Source organism: Tachypleus tridentatus, chromosome 5 (assembly GCF_004210375.1).
Source record: "Tachypleus tridentatus isolate NWPU-2018 chromosome 5, ASM421037v1, whole genome shotgun sequence".
Taxonomy (NCBI): domain Eukaryota; kingdom Metazoa; phylum Arthropoda; class Merostomata; order Xiphosura; family Limulidae; genus Tachypleus; species Tachypleus tridentatus.
The window spans coordinates 18062330-18074817 of NC_134829.1; the positions used below are offsets into that span (position 1 = coordinate 18062330).

General features: G+C 35.9%; 1 pseudogene across 1 annotated transcript in view; it reads right to left on the minus strand.

The window, feature by feature from the left end:
* LOC143251277 (suppressor of tumorigenicity 7 protein homolog) overlaps window positions 1–12488 on the minus strand; it is a 74687-nt pseudogene that overhangs the window by 6786 nt on the left and 55413 nt on the right. The window contains exons 12-15 of the transcript XR_013028554.1: window positions 8286–8574; window positions 7056–7218; window positions 4912–5060; window positions 146–269 (exon numbers count right to left, since the gene is read on the minus strand). The product of XR_013028554.1 is annotated as a suppressor of tumorigenicity 7 protein homolog (transcript). The remainder of the gene's footprint in view (window positions 1–145; window positions 270–4911; window positions 5061–7055; window positions 7219–8285; window positions 8575–12488) is intronic.

A 12488-nucleotide genomic window follows, 5' to 3' on the forward strand; every position in this document is an offset into this window, starting at 1 on the left:
GTGCAAATTAAAGGATAAGGAATCTTTACGGAGTTATTTGTTTCCTCCAAATATGATGTCTATTAAGCCTAATGCAAAATGTAAATTAAATCATATCTACAGAAAATGATTCACATACACATACAAAATATATTGAGAAAAATACCTAAGGTTTCATTCCAATTTATGCTCAGGCAGTGTAAGGTTGTTGTAGCAACATCCAAGAACAAGATGCTGATATTCCTTGATACATTTTCATAATGTTTGCAGCAAAATGTGAACATCATTTGCTGTAAAAAGACTTATTGTTGAAAAGATTATACAAAATGCTCCAATGCCATCACAACTACCATAATAAGTGCCATATTTAATTATACCAATTTAATAATATTTGTGTAATGGAATCAATCTTGATAAAAGAAGTTGTACAAAAATAATTTAGTTGAATAAAAATACCAACAAGCATTCACCAAAGAAACATTTTGCTTTACTTATATGCTAGCTTTTATCAAGGATGATACTTGTTATCTGGAATAGGAAAAAGGTTTAGATTTAATGAATTTATAAAAGATTTTGTTAACATTCCAAAAGGAACATCACATTGGTAGGTGTTATACAGAGGTTAGTCAACTATATTATGGGGTGGTTAGTGAAACAAAGCTAAAGGTTACTAATCTTTTACAAACTGGAAGGGTGTCACTGTCACATCCTGTACGTTTTGTTCTAACACTTAAAATGCTTAACCAAAATGCATAATATCTGTTTTTGAAAAAAATTACATAATTTGTTTAGAATTTATATAATGCTTAGGTTATAAATTGTTTTGGAGATTTTGTTGTGAAACATTTTGTAACAAAATATAATAAAAACATTCCTGAAATTCTTAGAATCTTATTTTCAACTCTATACCTAAATATTCATAAATATAACCAATGTGTTTCTTTTCGATGAAACTATCACTTGTGTTTATTCCAGTAACAGCTTATACGTTTTCTAAACTTGTTCATATAATCTCGAACATACAATGAAAAGTAACTATTGGAAAATGTTAAATAATTAAATGAAATTTAATATTATCAATTAGAAAATCCCATTATGTATACAGATCTAATGATATCCAATTTGTTTCACATTCATGAATTACTTCTATTTTTATTTACCCAATGAAGCAGTTGTGTAATCAAGAAAGTAAAATTGATGAGCAGTAGAAACACAACTTGCAGTCTTATCTTCAGCCTACACTGATACAAGAAATATTTTTCTAACTACACTACAATAAAAATCCCAGAGTTGTTGCTTCTTCCCTCAGAACTGAAAATTTCATGTAAGTATCCTTTATTCATCCCACCCAAGACTTTCTCAGAAATAATGAATTATTGCTTACCTCACTTCATTTCCTAATAATTTTTAACAGTTGGTTATATATGTTTTCAGAGTTAAGATCTATTAGTAACTGTACAAAACACTTACTGTCCACAAAAGATTGAACAAATAAAATCAGAGAAAGAAGTTGTATGAGAAAGAAAACAAGGGTAAGTCTATTTCAAAGTTGTAAAAAAATCTAAAAGTGTGTTTACAAACAATACTCTTCAGAGCTGGACATAAATTAAATTAGATACATTTTTCAATTTTTCCTTTGTGGATTAAATACTGCAAAGGTACAAGATATAAATTTTTTTTGTTAACATTTCACATAAGAAAATTTTGAAATACTTAGAATTACTATTTTTACTTAAATGTGTACTTGACATTAGAAAACTGGTCAGTAGTTCTATCAAGGGTTAATGAAGTCCAATAAAGATGGAATCTTGTTACTATTGGAGTGCCTCATAGATTGTTGATTGCACTTTTGTTTGTATGTTGAGAGGGTAATAAGTGAATAAGATAAAGTTTGCAAGTGGCATTAAACTCTAGTATTTCTAGCTGTACTTACGGTGTTACAAAATGCCTTTGTTTAGTAAGTTGGACAGATATTTGACAAATGAATTTATAGTAAGATCACGGTAATGCATTTATGTTATCATAATTTAGATCATACGATTAATATGAATGGAAAAGAATTTTGATAATTTGCATTGAATTTGTTTCTTGAATTTCTCAAAGATAAAGGCTATTGGCAGAGTGGTGGATAAATCAATTAAGCTTTGAGGTTGTGCCTTGTTGCCTGTAGAGTTAATAGAATTTTAGGTATATTTACAAATATGTTAATTAAAAACAAAACAGTAATTATCTCTATATAAATCATTAGTCGGACCTAAAAAATATACAATATGTGCACTTTTGGTCTCCTTGTATAAGAAAGGATACTGACATATTTGAAAGGGTTTAGAAGGATAACTAGAATAATTACACAAATGGAATGCAAATTTTATAAGATTAGGTTAAGACCTTAACCACTGGATAACGAAGAAGAAGAGATGATCTTAATGTAGTCTGGAAGATTATCTGGAGACTGGATCTTTGGGTTATATTCTAAAGACAAGAGGATGAAAGGAAAATTTAAAAGTTTGAAAAAGAGAGTTACAGTTAACCATTCTGAAACAGGTGGATCAAAATGTGCCTGTCATAACCTTCTGTAGCTTTATTAACAAACTAATTAAATTGTTTTATTATCTATACATGTCCATAATTTTGACATCAAAACTGTTTAAAATAAAATTTTTATGCTACCCAAATTTTAATTTGTTAATCTAAAATGAAATAAGCAGACAAGTTAATAATTCTAAACCTATGTTTCATGTAACATAACTGGTGCTTTCTGATTCTTTTTTCTACCCTTATATTCATTTCAGAATATTAAATGAATTAGATACAAATACTATAGGTATTGACAACTCAAAATAATAAACTTGAACATTCATTCTTCTTAGTTTATTGTAATATCCTTATATTGTTACAGCTACATGACATTCCTTATCTCTCTTTGTCTTTGAAAACAAGTTATAATTTTCTCTGACATTGCTAGTGGACATGTTTACATTCAATATAAAAAGTATCTTCTGAATCACATGAATCTGATCATGGTATTTTTTGTCTTAGCTTTGAAAGTCAACAACTTACAAGGAAATCTTGAGATGCGTAAACAAAAGTAAGCACTCCAAACATTAATACAATTAACACAGTTAAAACTTAGCTTGAAAGTCAGTTAAATTACAGTAGTTTTTTAACATTTTATTACAGTGACTGATATAATTCATGTTTTAAAATACATACTTTAAAGCAGCATATATTACTTTATTTATAATCAATATAGTTTGAAAAAGTAGTCTTACTGGAGTATGTTTGAGTAAGAATAGAGTAAATACTTAGTTAGGTTTTAAATTTATTTTTTTATGTATAGTAATTATGTTGTTTTTTACAAATTAAAAGCAAACTGATGTGAAAGATTTAGAAAAGTGAGGCTACATTAGAATAAAAATTGTCTGTTACAACTGTTTACTGCCATTCAACAATAATAAAAAAGGTATTAATAATTTTATTTTGTATTTTCTGCTTCACTGTTTTTTCAAAAGCTGGTACAGAAAATAAAAGATAATGTTTCGCCATAAAAACTAAGAATCTGTGCAATAGGTTTTGAAGCTTATGCAAATAAAATATGGTAACTTCAAAAAAGTTATGACCTTCCTACACTGAAAATGTTTTTCCAATAGATACTTCCATCCACTGACAAGATAAGTTATTCTTATTCATTGTGGTCCCCTATATGCAAACTTTCTATTTATATATGCTACAAGCCTTCTTCTCCCTCTACTGGTATCATGTGATTCCAACATGTTTTTCACATAAATCATCATGGGTCACCTCTCCTCCAGTACGAGCACTCCCTTTATGAGCCTCTACTTAACCATGACCTTGAAGTTTTGCAAAAATTGGAAGGAAGTGAAAGTAAGAAAGTACCTATTGGAAAGTTATTTTCAGTAAAGGAAGATTTTACCTTCTTATGGTACTTCATTCTGCTCACAAGATCAGTTAGAATTCCACATGTATTAGGAGAAGGGAAAAACAGACATGACCCCCAAAAGCACCTGAAGGATAATTTTATACTAAAGAGACTCAGATATAAAAGGGAAAAGTACAGCACTTCTAAGCCAGGTGTATTATTTGTCCATGTTTGGAATGAGCAAGACATCAGGGTCGATAATGGAAGGAACATGAGTAGGAGAGTACATGGTAGAAAAGTAACCCTCACCACAGACAGACAGTGCATCCTGACATCCACTAGAGGAATAATGTCTATCACATGCAATTAATTTGCCCAATCATGAAACAGGCCAGAACCTACCAAATGGCAATAACATATGTCACAAGAGAGAATGGAATGAGAAATAGCCAAGGATGGAACTGGGAAATAAACATACCACCGCTGTGACCTCCAATACATGAAAAATAAAGGGAAGAAGACTTGTTTATTGATTCACTAAATATCCAAAAACAGTTGCACTTGAGGAAGTTAGCTGCATTTGATGGCTCAACTTTATTGATTGTATAAATGGTATCAGGAAGCCACATCATTCAGCAAGATAATGCCTCAGTTCTTATGGAGGTCGAACTCTATTTACATCAGCAGAACACCACATCTATACTTTTGACTGAATGGTTATAGCTGTCTTTTTGTGGAACCCATTCAGAGGGCACCTCCACAATCAACCAATCCATAGCAGATTGAAACTGGAATGTGGCAACGACTCCCACACTACACTAGAAGGAAAGGGGATGAATATGCAGTGGAATGTCCAGAGGAAGGTCATCACTGGAGACAGTGCAATGGCTGGCCATGAAACCCTATTCTGAAAAGCAAACTATAAAGATTTAATCAATGAAGGTATGGCAGGGATAGGTAGCTATTCCCTTCTGCTTTATCCATAAAGTTCATGAGTGGCATGATCTGGAATGGACATGTTTATGAAGCAAAAACATTGTGAGGTAACTCACCTTCAAGTGATCTTGTGGAATGTGCCATCTCACAAGTGAGTACTGTGAAGCCATGGAAAGGAGTGAAATTCCACATGGCTGTACAGTGTGGATTTCAACTGAAGAATACCTGGTCAGGGACCACTCACCACAAAGCAGGATCCAAATAATGAATAATAATAATCAAGTAAGGGCCCCTGAAATGAAAGAAATAATGAAGAGAAACTTACTTAGTTAAAGTTGTGCCAAAGTATGAAAAACAGTTATAAGTAGTAGACATAAACCTAATGAGTACAAAACTGCATAAAGTGTAGATAAGGGAAGACAAACATATTAAGTTTAGTTCTCATGCCCAAATGTAGAAGTTCTCCTATAAGCAGATGAAAATGAGACTCCAGGGAAAAGGTAAGGTTATTGAATCTGATGAAAAGACACCTGGAATAAGGTGCAGGAAGAAAATAAAAGGGAAGTAAGCCAATTAAATCAGAGGCCAAACACAATTAGTGAGGGCAGAAAAAGAAAGATCTTGACACAAGGAAAACTGTCTAGGAATAAAAAGGTGGGAGCAGGAACCACAGAAAGAAGCAACAACAAACCAATAGAGTACTCATCATATATAGAAGTTAATTCACATCAGGATGAGCATAAAGGTGGGAAATGAAAGAAAATGAGTGAATTAGGCTAAAAAAGAAGCTATCCCCCCCAATCACCAATGTCTTCAGTAGGAAGGAAAGATCCAGATAAAGAAGAGATGGAGTGGGAAAAAAATTGTGACAAATGTCATGGGTAATAAATCTTACTTCCAACGTACAAAGACATAGATGAGAAGAAATTCTGCTTAAAGAACAGTGAAACTTTGAACATGAGAAAAGTGATGCAAAAAATGGTAAAGTGAGTGAATAAAAAATCATACCATGTTAGAATGGTAGGCAGTCATGGAGGACAACGTATCAGAAGAAATGTATGAACATAGAGGGTATAGATGAAGTAAAAACTTCAAGGTTTCAGGAAAAATGAAGGTATGGAACAAGGCTGTCCAATAACCCAAGAATGAGAAGATCAAAGACTCATGGTCAAAAAGCAGGGGGAGAAAATTTGCCACCCAAGATACAGGGGTCACGGGAAATTCCTAACACAAAAACTAACTGTAGAACACACTTCATTTATGCCAATAAATGCCCACTGAAGAAAAGCAAATGGAACAAGCTAAAAAAAGCTACCCGCAGGTACAAACCAAACCTCCTCACCAAGAACTGAATTAGAGCAAAGCACAAAGACTGACACTGTGAATGCCCAGATGTAGTTCTAACAAATGAAGTGGATGAAGAAGGGCAAGAGACAAACAAAGAGGAAGTAGTGGTAAAGCTGGAACTGGAGAAGTCATGGAAACCATAACTGAGCTAGACCTTAAGAAACAATCACAAGGACTTAACACAAAGTGCCAGAGTTAAGGAAAATCATCCACAGAAGTAGGAGGACGGAGAGATGAACACACAGGAACCTAAGGGATGAATCCTGACCAAAAGCATCAACAGCTCTAGCTAGAGAAGGAGGTAATAAATACCAAATACAACCCAAGCAAGAGTACCCAAAATACATGCAAGGATACAAATATTGTGTAAGGGTAACCAAAACAATATATCTCGTGTGAAAAGAATAAAAGTGCAAACAAGGGACTATCTGTGCTCTTCTTACCATGGGCATCAAAATCCAGTTATTAGTGGTATAAGTCTGCAGACATACCACAGTGCCACTAAAAGAGAGGGGTGCAGAGTGAAAATTGAAAGTTTACAGAAGGTAAAGCAAAAAATACAGGAACACAGAAGACACAAAGATAATATTTTGTAAAACATGTCTGAAAATGTGTAATGGAGGTTTAACAGACATCACAGGAATAAAAATGGTGTAGGGAATGCATCCCTGATGAAGTTGAGTTGAAGAAAAATCTGAAACCATTGTAGATATGAACCTACCCATAAAACTATGGGAAACCAATACACTAATTAATGGTAAGAAGGATAAATTATAAACTAAATGAAATTAATAGAAAAAAGAGTAAATTATAAATTAAATGAAATTAATAATATAAAGGATAAATCATAAACAAGATGGCCAAAGAACAACAGAAGGTTTGATGTGGAAAAGCTTGCCATGATATTGCTTACTCCAAGTTGACTGCCAAATGGCACAAAACCAAGCCTTCAACAGAGTATCAAAGTTCATACATAGAACAGGAACAGTCATAATGGCACCAAAGGAGACAGACTTACCTGTGATGTCAGCGAGCTCATTCCTGTAAACACCAACATTGCCAGGTATCCAGAAAAACTAGACAGAAAGAGAAAATAAAGAAAAATGGACTAGTCATTTTTTAATACCAATGAGAACTTGGTGTGAAGTGACATGAAGCAATTACAGAGCCAGTAGAGAGCTAAGAAAGTCAGTGTAAATAATACAATTTATGTACTGCATAGTTTCTACGTGATCCAGGGTAAAAAAATGGCATACAACTCAACAGTGAACACACAAACTGTAGAGGAGATCCTTTAAGCAACCACCAAGTCACAACAAACATTTGCAGAGCCAAAAGAGTCACCTGAACTTGGAATTCCCTATCCAGTAAAAACTTTCAAATAAAAATGAGTAAATAGCCATGCAACCCATAAGTGTCAGTCACATGCTTTCTAAAGGTTATAAAACAAAAATATATGTTCCCTCTTGAGAACTACTAACAGAACTCACACTTGGTAAGTGACAGAAGGTTGTTTGATTTGATGAACAAAACAAGACAAGCATTAACCAACTCTCTAAGACTTTATAAAAACAGCAAATCAAAGCAACTGGATGATAATTAGGAGTCTTGGGATCCTTTCCAGGCTTAGAGAAAGAGAGGAATGTAGCCCAATATCAAGAATCAGGAAAATATTCTCCCACCAGATATGGTTAAAAACAACAAGAACAGAAATAAAGGCAGGACAGAGATGGTGAAGTATTTCTTATTGAACATCATCAGGCTCAACAACATACTCCCAAACTAAGGAAGTGCAAGTTTGAGTTCCACCAGTGTAAAGGAGTGATTGTAGTTCTTAAGATCATTGACTTAAAAGAAAAGAGGCAATCAATCCATCACAGAATATTGGCAATGTTCTGTAAAACAGCAACTTCCTGACTACTGGAGAGCAAGATAGAATGAGGATGGGAGGCATACTTCCTATTTACCCTACAAATCTAGTCCCAGATGATTTTGGAACTAGTGGTAGAAGAAATGCTAGCTGTGAATTTAATCCAAGATTCCTTTTTGACTTTGACACCTGGCTTGCCAAGCATGGGCATTTGCCCACTGATAAATGATGTGGTTAGAAGGTATCTCAGGCCCTTTTCTTAGCTTTCCATACTTCCTGGCAGGCAGAACTCCACCATAGACAAGGATACTGTAGAAAACATATTGAGGTCTCAGCAACAGATTGAGCAGTTGTATGGATAACACAGTCAGTCACTGTTATCATGCAATCATCTGTTGATGGCAGAGAGACAAAGGCAGAATGAAGTTCTGAAAAAGTAGTGAAATAGGGCCATTTAGCCTGTTGCTTCCAGCAAGGTACATGGGTCACATAGCACTGACCATGGCCGAGCTCCCTCAACCCAACAGGAAAATGATCACTGCTGAGTGAATCACTATCAAACCTCCAAGAAAAACAAGAGAATGAACTGGAGCACATAGAGTTGGTTGATTAGTTGATTTAGTGTATTATGCCACAAAGCAGCTAGGCTATCTGTGTCAAACATCTGATAAAAAGGTAAAATTAAATTAAATTTAGTGAAGTTCATTAAAGGAAATTAAGATAAAATAAAACAAAGTTTAAAAAACATAAATAGCATAAAACCAATGTTTACATCTAGTCTATAAAGTTAACAGAAAAACAACAGTAATGCAAGTTGTAAAGAATGTTGTGTAGCATAATTGTAATTATCATAACTTGTCAGAAAGACTAACAGGTAAGTACAAAAACCAGCATCAGTCACTTGAAGTTGACTTTTCCAGTCCTGGTTCACAATAATTTGATGTTATGGCCATTTTCAAAAAGTAATAAAAGTTTTAAAAGACATGTGGCAAAATTTTAATAATAACTCGCCAGGTTGACTAACAGTAAGTTCAAATGGATAGTTCAAACAGCAGCGTTAGTCACCTGAAGTTGGCCTTTCCAGTCTTGATTTTGAGTTATTTAATGTTACGGCCATTTTCTAATTTCATATCAAACTAGATGGACTGATTCTTAAATGGGAACCACATTAAAAAAGGTTTAATGTATAAATCAAAAACTTTAATGGCATTAAAAAGATTAATGGCCTTTAAAAAACTAACAACATTTCTAAGATAGACAGTGTCACCATCACCAATAACAATGTTATGGACAAACCTTGGGACAGAACACGTTTATAATGGCACCGTTGTTGAGAGTCATAACGATGGCAGGAAAGTAAAATGTGGCTTATTGTGATAAAAGAAAATGATGAGTTAAAAAACTGTAACCAATGCATAGTCTAGTTAGAAAAAACTTCCTCTTTCCAAACCTTATGGAAGCTTGTTTGTTTGTTTGTTTTTTAGAATTTCGCACAAAGCTACTCGAGGGCTATTTGTGCTAGCCGTCCCTAATTTAGCAGTGTAAGACTAGAGGGAAGGCAGCTAGTCATCACCACCCACTGCCAACTCTTGGGCTACTCTTTTACCAACGAATAGTGAGATTGACCGTCACATTATACGCCCCCACAGCTGGGAGGACGAGCATGTTTAGCTCGACGCGGGCGCGAACCCTGGACCTTCAGATTACGAGTCGCACGCCTTACGCGCTTGGCCATGCCAGGCCATATTATGGAAGCAAGATAGTCAAAATCCAATATAGGATTTTATTTGGAAAAGCTTGTTTTCATGTTGCTCAGTCCAAGTCGACTGCCAGCTGGCACATAGCTCAGCCATGTATACAAAACCATAGTCCATGTATGGAACAGGCACAGTGATGACAGTGCAGGATAACACAGATTTAGCTGTGGTGATGGCAATTTTGTTCTTGCAAATACCAACGTGGCCTGGTATCCAGAAAAACTGGATAGAGGCAGATGTGAAAGAGAAATGAGCCAGTCGGTTCTGAACATCAGCAAGAAAAGGGTGTGAACCAATGTAAAGCAATTCCAAAGCCAGTAGAGAACTAAGCGAGTCAGTATAAATAGTGCAGTTTGAGTACAACTTAGCTTCTATATGATCCAGGGCAAGAGAAATGGCATACAGTTCAGCAGTGAAAACAGAAGCTGTAAAGGGTGTTCTGCGTGCAACCACCGAACTACAACAAACCATGGCATAGCCCACAGAGTCACCTGATTTTGAACCATCTGTATAAACAGGAATGGAAAGATGTTCCGCAAATAAAAGAGAGTACTTCCAATCGGGAGTATCTGCTTTTCTCAGATGACTTAAAGAAAGGTCACATTTGGGGACTGTAATAAGCCATAGTTTGATGGGCTGACCAGTGGAAACAGCAATGTTATCTAAGATCAGACCCAATTCATCCAAATGCACCTGGATACGAAGGTCAAAAGGAGCAATGGCAGACCATCTTTTCTGAAATAGTATGGCCCACCGAGGAAGGAAAACAAACCCCAGGTGGGATGCTTTGGTAAGGAATGAATTTTCGAAGCATATAGTAAAGACAGTTTCAAATGGCGGAGGTGCAAAGAAGGTTCATGAGACTATGTATAAGCTCTGAACTGCAGAAAGCTCCAATGCAGAGCCAAAGTCCTTCATGATGAATGGGGCCCAGCATCTTTAAGGCTGATGGTCTGGCAGAGCCAGAGACCAGTGATCCATAGTTGAATTTCGATCGAATAAGAGAATGACATGTCTTTAATATAGAACATCGATTCACTCCCCAAGTGGTGGAAGAGAGGACACAGAGGATGTTCAATGCTCTTGTACATTTAACCTGTAGCTATTTGATGTGTGGTATAAAGGTCAACTTACGGTCAATAATAAGCCCCAAGAACTTTGTCTCAGGGAACAAAGGCAGCACAACTTCACTGATACGGAGTTCAGGATTAGGGTGAGTACCCCATTGGTGGAAAAGTGCATTCATACGGTTTTAGAGAGAGAGAAGTAAAAACCGTTTGCTGTGGTCCACTTCAGTAAATGATTAAGGGCAGTCTGTAACTGCTGCTAAAAAACATACCTCATGTTTGACAACTAACATGAGATGTGAAAGTCATCAACACAGAGTGGTGACATTAATTTTTATACTGAAAAGTGTGACACTCAAAACACAGCCCTGAGGGACTCCAAGTTCCTGTAGAAAAGAACAGGAAAGTGTCCAACCCACACAAACTTGGAATCACCTGTCCATTAAAGAATTTTTAATAAAAATGGGTAAATGGCCAGATAACCCATATATATATGGTCTTGCAAAATGCCATACCTCCATGTTGTATCACAAGCCTTCTCAATGTCAAAGAATATCAATACAAGATGTTGTCATTTGAAAAAGGCTTCTCTGATTGGCATTTAAAGTTGAATCAGGTGGTCCACAGTGGAGTTCTGTTGTCGGAACCCACTCTGGGTGGGCGAGAGGAGGTTGTTTGACTTGAGAAACCACACAAAATGAGCATTAACCATCTCTCCAAGATCTTACAGAAACAGCTCATCAAAGCAATTGATGGTAATTTGAAAGTAACTTGGGATCCTTCCCAGGCTTAGAGAAAGGTAGGACAATAGCTTGACACCAGGCATCAGGAAAAACATTCTCCTGCTAGATCTGGTTAAAAACAATCAGAAAAATAACAAGAGAAGCATGAGATAGATGGCATAGAAAGTCATAGCATACATTATCAGATCCAACCAAGGTACTACCAGACTGAAGGGCCAGTTTGAGTTCCATCAGTGTAAAGGGACAATTATAGTCATAAATACAATCAGCTGGAAAGGAAAAAGGTGATCCCTCTATGACTTTAAAACTGGTGGTCGAAGATATGCCAATTGTCCTAGTGGCTTTGGTGTGTTACCCACCGAGCATGTGCATGGGCTCGTTGGAAAGCGATGCAGTTCAAGAGTGTGGGATATCTACGGAAAGTATCCCAGGCCCATTTTTGAGCCTTCTGTGCCATGTGGCAGGTAGCATTCCACAACGGATGAGAATATAGTGGAAAACGTGTCAAGGTTTCAGGAATACATTGAGCAGCTGCCTGTATAATAGTCAGTTACTGCTGCCACACAGTCATCTATTAATGGCTTACAGAAGATGGCAGGATCAAGTTCTGTGGGAGCAGTGAAAAAGGGCCAGTTTGCCTGAACCAGCTTCCACTAGGGCATATGGGTCAGGTGGCACTGACCACAACTAATCTCTCTCAAAATTCTAGGAAAATGATCACTGTCTCGTGGATTATTGTCAAGCCTCCATGAAAAGTGGGAGAATAGTGAAGGGGAGCAAACTGAGAAATCAGTAGCAGTAAAGGACTGACTAGATGCAAGAAAATAAGTAGAAGAACCAGCATTGAAAAGTGAAAGGTTGTGATCAGAAAGCATATGCTCTACAGAGCAACCCCTCCCTATCAATATC